General features: G+C 41.5%; 1 protein-coding gene across 1 annotated transcript in view; it reads left to right on the top strand.

The window, feature by feature from the left end:
• Positions 1 to 1,207: 1,207 nt before the first annotated feature.
• LOC126335472 (serpin B4-like) overlaps positions 1,208 to 15,930 on the top strand; it is an 89,427-nt gene continuing 74,704 nt past the window's right edge. The window contains exon 1 of the mRNA XM_049998789.1: positions 1,208 to 1,266. The gene's annotated coding sequence lies outside the window, so the exon portion shown is untranslated. The remainder of the gene's footprint in view (positions 1,267 to 15,930) is intronic.

Here is a 15,930-nt window from a genome sequence, read left to right as displayed (position 1 = left end):
ATTTATTCCTAGGTACACAACCATGTTGTATCTTACTTTTCCGGAGTATTTTTTTTAATTTCCATAATCGACATACAGTGAATCCTAAAACTTAAAACTGGAAAAGGAAATATGTTCAACTTCTATTACAGGACTAGCTAGAGGAGAATGTCTTGTAAGTGTTCCAAAGGTACATGGCGTCGCCCTACTGCAGAGATGAGGCAAAAGACAGCTGTCTGTTTCGTCATGGATTTCTTTCAGTCGGCGCGAGAGTTTAAAAACTGTGGTTAATAAACTCCAACAGAAGAATTACAAGCAAAGCGGAGTGCATGACCAAAAGCTTTCCCCTTTAAAACGTTCGAAATCCCGCGCCCCATCGCCGGTCAGAATACACATTATTTCCTCTAAGGCATATCTCGCGTAATGATCGCGAGGGTCGAATTAAAGAAATTGTTGCCTACGGTATTTCTTCCCGCGCATCGCTCGCCAAACACTATGGCGTGGATTGCGGACTATTATGTAGAAAAAATGGCTCTGAGCACGATATGACTTCACTTCTGTTGTCATAAGTCAGTAGAACTACTTAAACCTAACTAACCTAAGGACATCACACACATCCATGGCCGAGGCAGGATTCGAACCTGCGGCCGTAGTGGTCGCGTGGTTCCAGACTGCAGAGCCAAGAACCGCTCGGCCACTCTGGCCGGCTATTATGTAGATTTAAGCCTTACACATGCGCTACACGCGATATATACACGCAGCACAGGCATTCACTTCAATTCGGCGATGTATTTCACAGTGGCGGTGAAGGAAAGAAAGAATTAAAATGAAGAAAAAGAAGCAAAGGAATGTAATTGTTGTTTACCTTCGCTTAGTGTTCGAGTACAAGGGACGACTAAATAGCATAATTAACTGACTGAAAACCTACACAATGTTTGGAGTTACGGTCAATTCTCTGTGTGCAACTGAGCAGTTTTCTCTTTTTTCTCTTGTGCTTTCTCTATGGAAACGGACATATAGGAGGAGCAAGTTCGATATGTGGCCCGACCAGTATGAAGCAATAACAGAAAAACCCGTGGGCTCTCAAATCTTCGTTGTGTGGTGCTACCGCTCAGAATCAGTGAGCTTAGGAAAACTGCACGTCGAATTTGCCGCGGATGACGTCAGTAGCTCCTGCGAAGGACGGAAACGCTCTGTCAGGGCCTTGAAATAGCTCCTCACTGCCAGAACTACTCTTCAGTCGGCTGGCATCGGGCGGACGCTGCAAGTTGTTTTGCTCTCCTCTGCGTAAGTATGTAGGCTATTCGTAATCGACGACTATTAGTCTGAGAAACAAATAGCCTGTCGTTGCTTAATGTACCTCATACTTAGTGTATTTTATTAGGAAACAAAAGAACCAAGTTTTGAGCGAACTGTACAATAATCTATTGCATTCAAAATATGCAATGTATCAGTTTCAGATATAATCCAAACGTGCGACCTAAAATCCATGACGTACTGATTTATACAGCTCGATCACACTGTGTAGAGCGGATGGGCAAAAATGCGAAAATACAAAAAAAATACATTGCCATACCTAATACGGCGCAGAAAAATTGTTGGTATGAAAGAAAGCTTCCATTCATCCTGCAGTGGATAAATACACGTTCTGTGTGGTTTTCAAGGGAAACTTACACCATTATTCCTGCACAATAGCGACAAGTTCGTGTAACAATGATGGAGGACGATAGCGATCACGGATCCCTCTGCACAAAGACCACAAAGGCTCAATAAAATCTTGTGACTGTGGTAGCCAGGGTATACACGATGATTCATCCTCGTGCTCATAAGTTGCAAGTGCCCCTCCCCTCCCCCCCCCCCCTTCCGCATGCGGCATGCGGACACGAACAATACGCCCACATTCGGATTCACTTACTCAGACATAACGCACTTACAATTACACAGAACACTGTTCCGACACGCTTAACGCTTGCAACGTATTAAGGGCTTCGCACAGGTAACGTTCTAGTCAAATACAACAGCGCCACTGGCGGCTTGTCTAGCATCTGAATTAACATTCAAGCATGCGTTTCTCCAGGTCTTTGCTTATTTTTTGTCCAACGCCCTTATATGCCTTGTAGTATAGAAATGCGCATTTGAACCGTTAGACGTGGTGTATATGCGAAGTGTCTACGCTCTTTATTCTTTTCATTTAGTACTCAGGATGCGATAATACCTTTTATTATGTATTGTTTCCTGTTCCTTTCATTATTTCTACTGTAGATAAGGAAACAACGTTCTATAGTTACATGCATACAAAGTCCATATTTATTGTTTGCATTCTATACGAAAGTATTACAAAGAACTTGAAAAATAGTGTTCTTTTAAAATAGTCAACAATCTGCAGTCTTAGAGACTCTGTTGCATATGCTTATCATCCCTGAATGCCTCGTTTGTTTTTCTTCTGGATGTATGAATATATAACTTTGCTAAAGTGTGTATTTCGAGAACCCCTCAACCTTCGTTACAACCGCGGAAACTCCGAGCGAGAATATGAAAATACGAATAGACCGCTTATGGTGGTGGTCTGTACAAAAGGCTGTCATGGCAGTAATCTCACGATGTTGGACAGCGATAGCTCTTATATTTCTGATGTTCATGACTGATACTACTTTACTGTCAACAAAAGTTCATCACGAACATAGCTGTCACTCGCGCAAAGTTAGTCTTTCGCTGTGGTGACGATAATTTCATTATTTGAGAAAACAAAGAGTGAAAGATAGTGTAAAATGATGCTTAACGTGAACTGGCCGTTTGAAGATGAACCTTTCGGTTCGAAACCAGTGTTGTTGTGGTCTTCAGTCCTGAGACTGGTTTGATGCAGCTCTCCATGTTGTCCTATCCTTCTTCATCTCCCAGTACTTACTGCAACCTACATCCTTCTGAATCTGCTTAGTGTATTCATCTCCTGGTCTCCCTCTACGATTTTTACCCTCCACGCTGCCCTCCAATGCTAAATTTGTGATCCCTTGATGCCTCTGAACATGTCCTACCAACCGATCCCTTCTTCTAGTCAAGTTGTGCCACAAACTCCTCTTCTCCCCAATTCTATTCAATACCTCCTCATTAGTTATGTGATCTACCCATCTAATCTTCAGCATTCTTCTGTAGCAGCAAATTTCGAAAGCTTCTATTCTCTTCTTGTGCAAACTATTTATTGTCCATGTTTCACTTCCATACATAGCTACACTCCATACAAATACTTTCAGAAACGACTTCCTGACACTTAAATCTATACTCCATGTTAACAAATTTCTCTTCTTCAGAAACGCTCTCCTTGCCATTGCCAGTCTACATTTTGTATCCTCTCTACTTCGACCATGATCAGTTATTTTGTTCCCCAAATAGCAAAACTCCTTTATTACTTTAAGTGTGTCATTTCCTAATCTAATTCCCTGACCATCACCCGACTTAATTCGACTACATTCCATTATCCTCGGTTTGCTGTTGTTGATGCTCATCTTATACCCTCCTTTCAAGACATTGTCCATTCCGTTCAACTGCTCTTCCAAGTCCTTTGCTGTCTCTGACAGAATTACAACGTCATTGGCGAACCTCAAAGTATTTATTTCTTCTCCATGGATTTTAATACCTACTCCGAACTTTTATTTTGTTTCCTTCATTGCTTGCTCAATATACAGGTTGAATAGCATCGGGGAGAGGCAACAACTCTGTCTCACTCCCTCCCCAACCACTGCTTCCCTTTCATGTCTCTCGACTCTTATAACTGCCATCTGGTTTGTGTACAAATTGTAAATAGCCTTTCGCTGCCTGTATTTTCCCCCTGCCACCTTCAGAATTTGAAAGAGAGTATTCCAGTCAAAATTGTCAAAAGCTTTCTCTAAGTCCACAAATGCTAGAAACGTAGTTTTGCCTTTCCTTAATCTTCCTTCTAAGATGCTCAGTAACTGCGCTATTTTAATTAGGATTGGAAAAAAATGACTTGTTGCTGTTGTCTTCTCATTAAGAGTCAACCTATAGAAACTACTTCGTTCTCGAAAACTTACGTTAGAAAGCCGCGTGACAGTGTTGGTCACATGTTGGTCGAAACTGCATGACGCGTAAAATTTCGAAGTAGTGTAACAGTCCGGCTCATATGCCGTCCACAAACAAACATTTATCGATAGTGTCTGCTACAACCTACTTCGGAATCCCGCCGGACACCTACTGACCAAGGCTTTCACGAAGTCGCCTATTTATAACCACGTGGACCACTGCCAAGTGAATGACGTTCACAAGTCTTACAGATATACGATAAAATTAGCATCTTTTAAATTACATAATGTTTCTCAATACAGTACGTACTAGGAGTGCCTACCCACGCTGGCCACTTTCTGACCTTACGAATCGTCATTAAATAAAGATTACCTCAAAGAACAATCAAAATGTGAAATACATCTTAGTGCACAACTGTTTTAAATCTAGCACTAAAAGTACATATTATTTCACAAATAAGTGTTATATATCAGATCAGAGTATATTTACCTGTTCTTTTACGCAATGCTATTTATTTGAATTCAAACTAGGGCCCGTTTAATAAAGGCGTTTATCAGTAAGATTAACAAAGGCTTAATTTAACAAGGAAATAGCTTACATATTTAAAAAATACACACTTCGGAAAAAGGAAAGGGTACAAGACATCACATGCTGACTTCATGTGGAGTATCTTCAGTTTCGGTCAATTTTAATTAATATTTTTAAAGTTCCGACACTCTAAATCCACCTCAGTGACAGTCAGTTGGTGTTAGTACGTGTTAACCTACAGTTCAGTGGCCGTCTGGTGTATTGTTTATGACTGTATGTCATCAGTGCTCTCACTAGTTTTAATGCTGTCCACTAAGACTTCATCTGCTGTGGCAACATTGCCGTCCCAAAATGGCACTTGAAAAATACGTCCGCAACTATTTGTTGGATACATTCCAACTTTTGTCTTCCCCTACAGTTTTCGTCTTCTATAGCTCCAGGTAGTAAGTGCACAACTTCCTCATTCTTTATCTTATCAGTCCATGTATTTCTATCGTCATTCTATAATACTATACCTAGAAAGCTTAAATTCTCTTTGTAAGTAGGCTGTTTCGGTTCTTATATTGGTAACGCCACCGCCACGTAGCGCCCTGTATGAAAATCACTGGCTGTGCTGTGTGCACTCTGTGGCTGGTTGGCATTGTTGTACTATTCGCTATTGTAGTATTGGGCAGTTGGCTGTTAACAGCGCGTAGCTTTGCGCAGTTGGAGGCTAACCGCCAGCAGTGGTGGATGTGGGGAGAGATATGTCAGAGTTTTGAGAGCGGATGATCTGTATGTGTGTCCATCAGAGACAGTAAATTTGTAAGACTGGATGTCATGAACTGATATATATATTACGACTTTTGAACACTATTAAGGTAAATACATTGTTTGTTCTGTATCAAAATCTTTAATTTGCTAACTACGCCTTTCAGTAGTTAGTGCCTTCAGTAGTTAGAATCTTTTACTTACCTGGCAGTAGTGGCGCTCGCTGTATTGCAGTAGTTCCAGTAACGAAGATTCTTGTGAGGTAAGTGATTCATGAAAGGTATAGGTTATTGTTAGTCAGGGCCATTCTTTTGTAGAGATTATTGAAAGTCAGATTGCGTTGCGCTAAAAACATTGTGTGTCAGTTTAGTGTTGATCAGAATAGATAAAGAACGAAATGTCTGAGTACGTTCAGTTCTGCTCAGCTGATTGAAAATCCAATAATGTAAGAGGTTTATCAGCACAGTAATTCATTAATTTTTTCTAAGGGGAAGTTTTATCTTTTCCGATTTTCCCAGTCAGTGATTCACTACCATAAAATGCTGTGTTCCAGACGTACATCCTCAGAAGTTACTTCATCAAAGTAAGATCAGTGTTTGATATCACTAATAGACTCTTTTGGCCATGAGTGCCCTCTATGCTTGCTCCTTATATTATCCTTGCTTCCTCTGCCATATGTTATTTCGCTTTCAACGTACCGGAATTCTTTGACTTCATCTATTCACGGTCTAATATTATTATGTTAAAATTTTCATTAATAACATGTTTACTACTTTTTCTTTCTTCGGTTTACACTCAATTCATATTCTGTGATCAGTAACCTGTTCAATCCATTTAGTATGTCCAGCAATTCTTCCTCGCAATGCCAGGAGCAAATCTTGTCATTGATATTTTAGCAGTAATGTATTTTAAGGTATTTTCTTCATCATTGCCCCCAGAAACCGATCTCGATTGAGAAACAGTATTGTGCCATGCAATATTTCATTGAACTCTTCGCTTGAAGAAGCGCAATTTGATGTCCTCAGCTATTACGATTGCACACTGCTCCGCAAAATTTAAGGACGAGCAAGATGAAGTAACATAAAATATTACACTACTGGCCATTAAAATTTCTACACCAAGAAGAAATGCAGATGATAAACGAGTATTCATTGGACACATATATTATAATAGAACTGACAATGTGATAACATTTTGACGCAATTTGGGTGCATAGATACAGAGAAATCAGAACCCAGAACAACCACCTCTGGCCTTAATAACGGCATAGATACGAGTGGGCATTGAGTCAAACAGAGCTTCGATGGCATGTACAGGTACAGCTGCCCACGCGGCATCAACACGATACCACAATTCATCAAGAGTAGTGATTGTCGTATTGTGACGAGCCAGTTGCTCGGCCACCATTGACCAGATGTTTTCAATTGGTGAGAGATCTGGAGAATGTGCTGGCCAGGGCAGCAGTCTAACATTTTCTGTATCCAGAAAGGCCCGTACAGGACCTGCAACATGCGGTCATGCATTATCCTGTTGAAATGTAGGGTTTCGCAGCGATGGAATGAAGGGTCCAGCCACGGGTCGTAACACATCTGAAATGTAACGTCGACTGTTCAAAGTGCCGTCAGTGCGAACAGGAGGTGACCAAGACGTGTAACCAATGGCACCCCATACCATCACGCCGAGTGATACGCCAGTGTGGCGATGACGGATACACACTTCCAATGTGCATTCACCACGATGTCGCCAAACACGGATGCGACCATCATGATGCTGTAAACAGAACCTGGATTCATCCGATAAAATGACGTTTTGACATTCGTGCACCTAGGTTCGTCGTTGAGTACGCCATCGCAGGCGCTCCTGTCTGTGACGCAGCGTCAAGGGTAACCGCAGCCATGGTATCCGCGCTGATAGTCCATGCTGCTGCAAACGTCGTCGAACTGTTGGTGCAGGTGGTTGTTGTCTTGCAAACGTCCCCATCTGTTGACTCAGGGATTGAGAAGTGGCTGCACGATCCGTTATAGCCATGCGGATAAGATGCCTCTCATCTCGACTGCTAGTATTTCGAGGCCATTGGTAACCAGCACGGCGTTCCGTATTACCCTCCTGAACCCACCGACTCCATATTCTGCTAACAGTCATTGGATCTCGACCAACGCGAGCAGCAATGTCGCGATACGATAAACCGCAATGGCGATAGGCTACGATTCGACCTTTATCGAAGTCGGAAACGTGGTGGTACGCATTTCTCCTCCTTAGACGAGGCATCTCAACAATGTTTCACCAGGCAACGCCGGTCAACTACTGTTTGTGAATGAGAAATCGGTTGGAAACTTTCCTCACGTCAGCACGTTGTAGGTGTCGCCACCGGCGCCAACCTTGTGTGAATGCTCTGAAAAGCTAATCATTTGCATATCACAGCATCTTCTTACTGTGGGTTAAATTTCGTGTCTGTAGCACGTCATGTTCGTGGTGTAGCAATTTTAATGGCCAGTAGTGTAACTATTCGGTGGAAATGAGTGAAAGTCCGGGAACATGGTGCCAGAGGGCTCCCATTCGTGGACAGAAAGCTGGACGCCACATGTTGTGAGGTCAGCTTGACCGTAGCGCCAAATGGGACTGGCCCCGTAGCACGGGATAGTTGGACAAACGAGAAAAGACACTGTGTGTGTCAATCAACGAGCAATTACGGTGTACTGTGGTGGGATTCTTCACTACAACATGGCCTAGATACATTATTTGGATGGCTTCACGCGGTAAACTGGAAGAAGAACGAAATGTGAAGAGCGTAGCCCAAGAGTTTGGTATTTTTTACAGCACTGTTTCTCGTGCCTAAGGAGCGTTCCGAACCGCAGCCACTTATATCCAGAAGAGGGTAGGTGATCCACCTCAGTCAACTACAGCAGCAGATAACAGCTACATTGTGCAACACAGAAGAAGGGACCCACGTTGAACAGCAAGTGCAGTTCCACCTACATTTAACAGTATTGGAAGGTATGCAATTCGACGCTGTACATCTGTACGGCGTTTGCATGGGGATGGTCTCTTTGTCCGACGACCAGTACGTTGTGGTCCTTTGCCACTCGCACATCGGCCATACCTTTTGCGATGGTGCCAAGAGTGTAGGGACTGGACCAATGAGGAGTTGGATCACATGGTCTTCTCGGATGAAAGCAGATTCAGTGTGACAAGTTATCCTGTGTAAAAGCCCTTTTTCTGTTTTCGCTTTTTCGTCTAATAGGTGAAAGTTTGATTTTATTTTTTACACATTGACTGTCATTGAAGGGTTTCACTTTTATTTAATATTGTCCCGGCTAAGTATCAGTTTGATTAATTTTAAAACCCAATGTTAAACCTGGGTCACTACACGTATAGTCTTCCCAACTCTGAGAGAAAAAATCTCTAGTAGCTTTATTATCAATGTTTACAGACGACTATACTTTAAACCTTTCGTTCAATTGTTTTAGTTACGAATCGCTAGTTTGTTTTTGGCATAGATCACGTAACCTTAACGTTTATTAATCTAAGTTAAAGTAATGCTCAAGACTTGTATTATGTTTCAAATTAACAACGTCAGTTTATTGACAAGAATTATCAATAACTAGGTTCACTCATACGATCTCATTCAAAGAAGTTCTTTAATTAGATGTGTAAGTCATAGACTTACTAAATAAAAACTAGACCGCGCATTGGCGCTAGTGCCGCGTCCCCACACTGAATGTGTTAGAAGCCGCCATTTGCAGGGAAACAGTGCGTAAACATAGTTCGTTCGTGTGCTGCTTTTAATTGTAACAGCAAGAATGGAAGCAAAGACGAAGACGGAAACAATGTTACATTTCACAGGTCAGTAATTTCTGGTTGTTTGTTACTTTCTATTACTTGTATATAGTATTTTCTTGAAGAAATAATACATCATGAGCGTTTGTTTTCGTTTAGATGTCCCCTTACAAATGATTTTCTAAATCGGAAATGGATTGTTGCTACTCGGAGAGAGAACTTCCAACCGACAGCAAATCATTTGCCGTGCTCTCTTCATTTTGAAAAGAATTGTTACATGGAACATTATGTAAATAGACGTCAACTGAAGGACGACGCTATACCCACAACATTTGAAAAGATATATTGTTTGCAAAGCCAATTAATGCAAATGCTAAATGTAGCTGACAGCAGACTGTTCTATAGCCTAACCTGATATCTATATTTACACCTTATACTGTATCTAATAAACTTTCTGCTACAAAAATTGCAAGCAACATAGGCCAAAAGTTGCAGTGTTAGATTACAGACAAAGGTAGTTTGTTACATGTCAAGTACTTATATTGTATTTGTATATAAATTACTAAATATACTAACAGGGTTAATGTACTAACTTCAACTGAATGAAGAAGTAGGCACATGATAGGTATTTAGATTTTTAATCAAATATATATTAAATATGAACCAGAGTTAGGTCCTATAATTGCGTTTAGATACTTAAAATGTGTTGTCAGGTGGTGATTATACTTCGTAAATGGTCAAATATTTGATCAGATGTTGCAAACGCAACCACTTCCACTAATGGGCGAATGAAATTCCTACAGTATTTAAAGTGATAGGGGTTATTACAACTAATCATACCAAAATTCAAGTGTAGGCAATACTGTGCTAAACAAAAGTAAGCGTGCAAAATGCACACAGTAGTCAGCAAAAATCAAACAGGACCCGACAGGAAAATTTACGTGAATTAAATAATAATCGTACTGTCTGCTACTTTAAAAGTTTCATGTAATTATCTAATGCTAATAGCTCGATGTATACTCGCTCCACCTTGTCAGGGAAGAGCCTTACATTCTTAAATTTCGCGTCTCTATGCAGACGTATTTCGGAAATTAGGAAACTTCATTCATTTAAGTATACTTTAAAAATAGACTCGAATACTCGGTACTTTTTTAAACAAACATGTGTTTAATTTGTGCTTCAATTTGCTCTTGTTGCGTCTCATATACGTCTAATCACAACCCCAGTGCTAGGATTCATCCCTGCAAATGGCGGCGATCAGCTGCTTCAGCTGGGGGACAGTTGCCTCGCTTCTCCGCTACGGCGTCGTAGGGCTTGGTCTAAGTAGGATTCCCGCTAGCATCAGAGACGTTAGATAATATCCTGTCACTTGCGGTAAATGAGTTATTTCTATTTATTATCCGTAAACTGTCATTAACTATGATCACTAGTCGCGTGAAGTTAGTTTCCCACCATCACAATTCAAAGTCCGAATCCGGTTAAAATTCTCATCTCAGCGAAGCGTTTAAATATTCACACGAATTGACATTAAAGCCAAAGAGATTACTATTCACCTTCCCGTTTATCTAATCTGATAAATGTCCAAATTAAAGTCTTGAATTGACAATCCTCAAAAACAATCTCGTCACGATCTATTCTTGATCCCCGTTTAATAAAGTCCCAATTGTTGTTCTCTTAAGCTGTACGTCCTAAATAACTTCCGAACTAGAACAGACTAGAGACTGGAGTATCGTAATTACAACGTATGGCTATTTATACTTAAATAAACACTATCTTTGGTGTGCCAGACCTACGTTCTATGAACATAATATTGATTTTCTTACGTGTTGGAATAACTAATATTTTAATACTTTCTATTGTTTTCCCCCTTCCCATGTTTCTAAAATTTATAATTAAATTTTCCTTTTCTTTTTCTTTCTATAGTAGATATTTCCCTCTATTTGTTTTTTATTTATTTTTCGTAATTACTACTTGTGGAGGGACTTGGGTAATTTTGTGAATTGATATTTTAAGGACATGGGAGGTAATGTGCGAGCTATTTTTGTTTTTTCAACACCGAGTGGCGCTGTAGGTGTTACACCTTGACGTACCCTCGTCTGCTGAGTGGTGGGATCACATAACGCACCCAGGAACAGTGGCGAACAGAGCCGTTTTGGTGGTCCCTGTGTTATGGTGGGTGGGGACTTGATGTTGAAAAGGCGTACTGACCACCAAATCTTTGAACATGCTACACTGTCCAGTCTGTATTATTGAGACCCTGTACTCCTTCCCCATGTGCGCCTTTTCAAGGGTGTAAGCAACATTTATTTTTTATTTTTATTTTTTTTTTTTTGTCATGCTAATGCGCGGCTGCGTCGAACAGAGCAGGTTGGGGGAGGTCTTGGAGCGAGAGATATTCGGCGAAAGGACTTGCTTGCCCGTTTCCTAACCTTAAATCCCATCGAACACGTGTGGGATCCTTTCCCTGCAGCACGTCCACACGCGGTAACGATCATCACGTTGTAGAGCACGCATTGGTATCCACGGTGACAACACAACTTACTAAGAGCTATGTCCCGCCTTTTGTAATGTTAACTGGACCACCATCAATCACGATGACTCGAGTGTAATTAGCCTTTGAATAAAACCGTCATCTGTGTTACCGTCTCCTCGCGTTTATATTACAATTACCTTCCGTTCTATACAGTAGCACTGCTTTCTATGTATGGTGCAAGTTTCATCGAGCTGTGTTACTTGGCATTGACACATGAGTGTGTATCGTCTGCAGTAGGAGGCATATCCGCGGTATGCCACCTGTCCGTAACTGGCACGGTCGTTTGCATCCCTCCTGTTACCTAGCGAGTGACGGCTCTGTCCTAGCTTCCTGTCAGCGCCGAACTGCACAAGCCTATGCTGGAAAAAGTGCAACCCGTTGCTGCTAGTCTCCTCGTTGCTTGAAGGCAGGAGTCAACCAGTAGTGTAAATCCACAGCACTTCCCTTGTTATCTTCCATTCTCATTATTCCTTCTTGATATTTGTAGAGTACATTCATCATCTGTCCTCCACTACAGCTTATACGTATGTTTCTGAGATTTTCAAACAGTTAACACTTTTTCTACTTCAACAAAACTGATGGAGATGACTTGGCTTTTCTTAGGTCTTGCCTCTGTTACCAACTGACTTTTTCTTTGCTAGAGGACAATCGATCGGCATCTACATCTACATCCATACTCCGCAATCCACCATACGGTGCATGGCGGAGGGTACATCGTACCATAACTAGCATCATCTCTCCCTGTTCCACTCCCAAAGAAAAATTTGCTCTGAGCACTGTGGGCCTTAACTTCCGAGGTCATCAGTCCCCTAGAGCTTAGAACTACTTAAACCTAACTAACCTAAAGACATCACACACATCCATGCCAGAGGCAGGATTCGAACCTGCGACGGTAGCGGTCGCCCGGTTCCAGACTGTGGAGCCTAGAACCGCTCGGCCACACCGGTCGGCACACTCACAAAGAGAACGAGGGAAAAATGACTGCCTATATGCCTCTGTACAAGCCTTAATCTCTCTTATCTTATCTTTGTGGTGTTTCCGCGAAATATAAATTGGCGGCAGTAAAATTATACTGCAGTCAGCCTCAAATGCTGGTTCTCTAAATGGCCTCAGTAGCGATTCACGAAAAGACCGCCTCATTTCCTCCAGAGACCCTCACCCGAGTTCCTGAAGCATTTCCGTAACACTCGCGTGATGATTAAACCTACCAGTAACAAATCTAGCAGCCTGCCTCTGAATTGCTTGTGTGTCCTCTCTCAATCCGACCTGACAGGGATTCCAACGCTGGAGCATTACTCAAGAACAGATCGTATTTGTGTTTTTTATAACCGGTCTCCTTTACAGATGAACCATATCTTCCCAAAATTCTAGCAATGAACTGAAGATGACTATCTGCCATTACATGCTTGTCCCACTTCATATTGCTCTGCAATGTTACGCCCAAATATTTAATCAACGTCACTCTGTCAAGCACTACACTACTAATCGAGTATTCAAACATTACAGGATTCTTTCTCCTATTCATTTGCATTAATTTACATTTATCTATATACAGAATTTGCTTCCATTTTTTACACCGATCACGAATCCCGTCCGAGTCATCTTGTATCCTCCTACAGTCACTCAACGACGACACCTTCCCGTACACCACATCATCATCAGCAAACAGCCGAACATTGCTATCCACCCTATCCAAAAGATCATTTATGTAGATAGAAAATAGCAGCGGACCCACCACACTTCCCTGGGGCACTCCAGATGATCTGACAGATCGCCTGTTTTGTTTTACGCTCTTAGGTGTATTACTCTTGTCAGCAACTTGTATGTATGAGGTGTTAAGCTAATTGTTCAATATTTCTCTCACTCACCTGCTTTTGCTATTTTTGGGATTGTGTGGGTGATTTCCTTTCGAAAGTCCGACGATACGCCCCCATCGCATAGATCCTACACACTAGCTCAAATAATCGTGTGGTTGCCTCGATGATTTTAGAAATTCTGAAGAAATGTTTTCTATTTCTTGTGTCTTGTTTGCTCGCAAGATTCCAATAGTTCTTACAAAATGACATCCACCTGTTTTCTACAATGAAAGATGACAGTTCTTCCCACTCATAGTGAGCCTCATCTATCCACTCCTTCGCCTGCATCAAATGTTGGAATATCATCGGATTAGATTAGATTAGTACTTGTTCCATAGGTCATGAACGCGACACTTCGTAATGATGTGAAACGTGTCAGGTTAATAAAAGGTGTCAAGACAAGGTACTACATTTCACAAAATATTACATGACACTTAATATTTTTTTCTCTTTAATGCTGACTCTCCTTTTTCAGATTATTCCTGCAATCATTTCACATTATCTCCCCTCTCTTACTTCACTTCAACCCTAAGTTATTTCCGCTGTTGTAGCCTTACTTTCCCTGAACAGTCGTGTAATTCCTTCTTTCGTCAAGCAGTTGAATCATCTCTTAACCATGGTTTTCTCGCAGTTACCTTCCTCGAAATTATTCTCACTGTTTTTGACCCTCTGCTGTTTTATGATAATTTTGTGTAGCTTGTGGGCAGGGTTCAAATCCCTGTCGAGTTAAAAACATAGATGCCTTCCGTGGTTTTCCTACATCTCTCAAGACGAATGATACGTTGGTCCCTTTCAGTAACGACGTTGTAGATTTTCGTCCCCATCCTTTTACGCTCTGAACTTATTCCTCGGCTATGACGACTCGTTGTCTGTGAACCGGTACATCCTTATCTTCTTTCCAGTTTTTGTTGAATATCAGTTTTGTAAGCACTTCAAATGTTAGTTCTCTGATATGACTTTAAAACGTGTTTGTTTGAATCCATCGGTCGTTCATGTACTGAACAGACGTAGAAATGTGTGTTTCAACCCGAAATGTTTTTTTTATGTGAAATGTCGGAGGTGATGACAGCCTGAAAGTCTGTGTAAATCAACGGGAAGACCATGAAGTGGCGTTCTAGTAGCTGGATGCAAGCTCGTCATTGTACTATACTTTAATTTCATTACTCCTTTTCCCGGTAAAGAAAGTAGCTACAAACTGATTTTATTGATGTGAGCATCACACGTGGTTAGTCAGGCTGGGTTCAGTGGAGACTTCCGTATCAAGAGCTTGCTTGTAAGAGAAATTCGGAATAATCAAGGTGGTCAGCCAGGACATTTTGAAGTAGTTAGGCCACTAGCGTAGCATTCTAACAACTTCATATCGTCATTGGTTAGCGTCAGGCGGTCGACGAGTACAAATTTACACGACAAACAGAGCACCTTCACTCGAACCAACTAAATGCTAGTGATTAGCGATAACCAATAGCTTTGTCACCTGCACGCCACAAACGCCTCTGAAGTTCCCTACTACCAACAAGCCATGTTTGACGGTGGCTTTAATGAAGGTCGTCCATACCCGATGGGAAGGGGGGGGGGGAGGAGGCGGCCCGACATTTCTCTCAGGGAAAGGACAAAATGTAATGTAGTCAGGTGTTTTTTTTTCAAGAAAATTATTTTAAAGAATGTATTATGCGGATTTTAACAGGATCGGAATGCAGCTTTTTTATGGTTACTTAAAAGTTGCCATTACTCTTCCGAAATATTAAAAAATACTTCATTTCCAACCCCCCCCCCCCCTCTCCCCAGTTTGCCACCCAGTTCTACTCGAATACTCCAAACTGTCGTATGGGCACTAATGACTGTATCGTCGACTTATCCTGCTCAGATTTTACGATTTAATTCTAGTTCAATGAGCCACTGTAAAGATTCAGCAATAACTACTGTGACACAGTTATTTATATCACAACTACCGACTTACGTTGACACCAAATGTTCCAAATTGCGAAATAATATAACTTGCGGTCTTGTGACAACAATTGCCTTTAACACTAAAACAGCCGGCCGGTGTGGCCGAGCGGTTCTAGGCGCTTGAGGCTGGAACCACGCCTCGGGCGTGGATATGTGTGCTGTCCTTTGGTTTGGTAGGTTTAAGTAGTTCTAAGTTATCGGGGACTGATGACCTCAGATTTTAAGTCCCATATTGGTCAGAGCCATTTTTTTTAACACTAAAACAAATATAACTGATTGGGATTCCGCGGCCAGAGTCAGTCGACATAAAAGTTTTCTGGGTATGCTACCGAGTCATATTGAATAAAACTGCTGCTGGAGAAATAAAATGTTTCGAGCACCGTTGCAGCGGCTTCTTCTGGGTCTACTGGTGCGTTGTGGCTATGCAGTGTCCCTTACATTTTGTTATTACTGTTCACTGCACATTCCATTACGTCATAATTTTAAGATGATGGTTCATCTCATTGGTCACTTGAGGAAGAAGGA

This window comes from Schistocerca gregaria, chromosome 2 (genome assembly GCF_023897955.1).
Source record: "Schistocerca gregaria isolate iqSchGreg1 chromosome 2, iqSchGreg1.2, whole genome shotgun sequence".
Lineage (NCBI taxonomy): Eukaryota > Metazoa > Arthropoda > Insecta > Orthoptera > Acrididae > Schistocerca > Schistocerca gregaria.
This window is presented reverse-complemented; position numbering and strand designations above follow the sequence as displayed.